The sequence below is a fragment of the Anomaloglossus baeobatrachus genome, unplaced genomic scaffold (genome assembly GCF_048569485.1).
Source record: "Anomaloglossus baeobatrachus isolate aAnoBae1 unplaced genomic scaffold, aAnoBae1.hap1 Scaffold_3501, whole genome shotgun sequence".
Lineage (NCBI taxonomy): Eukaryota > Metazoa > Chordata > Amphibia > Anura > Aromobatidae > Anomaloglossus > Anomaloglossus baeobatrachus.
The window spans coordinates 71,051-73,584 of record NW_027442864.1 but is presented as its reverse complement, the minus strand read 5'-3'; the positions used below and the strand labels follow the sequence as shown (position 1 = coordinate 73,584).

Below are 2,534 nucleotides of genomic sequence, written 5' to 3'. Positions count from 1 at the left end.
TTGTCTCCCTCTCCCTAAGATGTGTCCGGTATAGGCCAGGGTGCCACTCAAGGCCGTAACCAATTCGGGTTATAGCTTCTCAGCCTTTTGGCTAAGATCAAGTGTAGTTTCGGAGGACGCTACCTTGGTCGGTACTGGAAGGTGCCTGGGATTGCACGTCTGCCGGCCTTGAGGGAGTGTGTGCGCCTTCTGGTGACACATAGCCCTCTTGTGCCTGGACGGTTCCCAGGCAACGGGAGGCGATCACCTTTGTTATTTTGAAGTCCTACTGATAAACAGAAAAAAAAAAAATTAAATCTGTTCTTATCAGTTTAATATCTGATACGTCCCCTCTCTAGGGACCATATATTAAATGGATTTTTAGAACAAGGAGATGGAAAAAATCTTGCTCTGTCCACTCCACGCATTGACCTGGTATTGCAGTACCTCCAGGACCGGTGCACCCCTTCTTAACCGAGTTTCCAAAAGCAGAACTCAATTCACCTGATTCAAATGAGCCTCATTAGTGAATTGAAAGAAAGCAAAAACTTTATATGCACCTCAATTTGGCCAATTCACTTTTCACACTTTCACCCTTTTTTTTTATCTTTCACACCTTTTACTTGCTTTATTGATGCAAAAGCTGTGCCAAATAGCAAACTCATCTCCACTCAACTTGACCAACTCTGCTATGTCCCGTGCAGTATCTTATTCTCAGTCTTATCTAGATCATTTGCAATTGAATAGAATAGATCCCTTTTGGACACATTGGATTCAGCTGCTGCAGTGACTGCAGGTGTTAGAAGATGCAGACTTGGCATCAGGTGCTGGCTATCAGATTCCACTCCAATTAAAGCTTCCATTGTTTTTCGGTGTTTTCTTTGAGCAATGATGATGTCTTTAGTGATCTGTTGGCTCCCTCTCCTGGAGGAAGAGTTTGCTTGCTCTTGGACTTTCAAAAAGAGAGGTCATGATAGACATTTAGCTTCTGAGCCCAATTGGGGACAGTCATGGGTGATGAATGTTTTGCAACCTGCTGCGAAGCCTGATACCGCAATATAAGGAACGTCAAATACTAAGAATGGGCGGCCTATGAAAGAATTAGTACTTTCATTAAGCATACTTAAACGGCTAATTGGGAATAGACAAACTGTAAAAAGCCCTCTGAGAAAGCCCCTCTCTATCCTTTGTCAGTAAGCTTTTCTGTAGTCTGCCTGTTGATGTATTTTCCGTTTGAACAGTGCACAACATGAAGTGACGGAACACTGGCTTGTCACAATGTCCCCCGCTGACATCACAATAGCGCTGCTGCCTAGAAAGCCAGCTGCGCAGCAGAAGTTGCTCTTTGGGTGGGATGGTGGGCTAATGTATCTATTCCTGCTTGGTGAGAGTTTGACATGATCTAGAGCAACGAGTTCCAGCGGCTAGCGGTTGATTATTGGCTGTAATGGGGCTTTCTGGCTGGTGCTAGCCTTTCTTCTTAGCACACAGGAACCACAATCCCTACACCATGCTTCGATGGATTCTCTCATCCCAGCCCAGTAAAACTACATATTTCACACAGTTATAGGCAGCCCATGGGCATTCACCTGGATTAAAACCCATAACAGCTCATAGACCAAACAATCAATCTACCACTGGACCAAAGACAGGAAGCTAAATCCACTGCCTGCGGTAACTAACTTAATCCTATAGGCTACTCACACAACAAACCCAAGAGAAAGGAAAAAAACATGGCTTCGATTATCCATCCAATGAAAACGCATAACCATTGTGAGCCATTGGACAATGCAATTGCACACATGGTGACATGGTGCACGGCCCAATGAATCAAGTCTGTACTTCATATTCACGGTTTAAGCCCTTGGGTTTTAATGTGTCCAGAGTACATATCCAGAAAGATTCCCTTTTTTTGTGCTAAGCACAAGTCAACAATACATTGTAAGCAGATTCTATTACCAGTCCCACACCATTTTGTGACGCATAATCACACAGTGGCCCAATTAAGATTCCAAGTCATCGAACATGTCCCAGCCATACGCAGAGGAGGCAATAGAATTAGGAAGCTCAAAGAAAGGGAATCTTTCTGGATATATACTCTGGGCACGTTGGAACCCAAGGGCTTAAACCATGAATATGAAGAACCGACTTGATTCATTGGGCCGTGCACATTTTTTCTAACGCCCGGTTCTTTTTCGTGTTCACACTATATATGGTTCCACTATGTATGGAGTTCCATTCTTCCTTGTTTTTTATTTGTCATGTTTGTCATGTCTGATCAACTGGTTACATTATGTCTGATTACCTTGTCTAACAGTTTTTTCTCCCCTTTCTTTACCTTCCATGTTCCCATAGTCACGTGAAATATCCCTGTTGCACTTGATTACGGCTCACTATTCACTATAGGATGTCTTATATCTAACATCACACTCTCACCCATCAGCACTCTATAGGTTTGTATAAGGTATGCGCTTACACATCCGGTCCTCCATAGGTATTTCCACTTATGTAACACTATCCCTATGATCACTCATAACTCATACCCTTGTAGTCAA

At 43.3% G+C, this 2,534-nt stretch overlaps 1 pseudogene; it reads left to right on the top strand.

The window, feature by feature from the left end:
- Positions 1-242: 242 nt before the first annotated feature.
- On the top strand, positions 243-448 carry LOC142272512 (U2 spliceosomal RNA; annotated as a pseudogene).
- Positions 449-2,534: the final 2,086 nt, after the last annotated feature.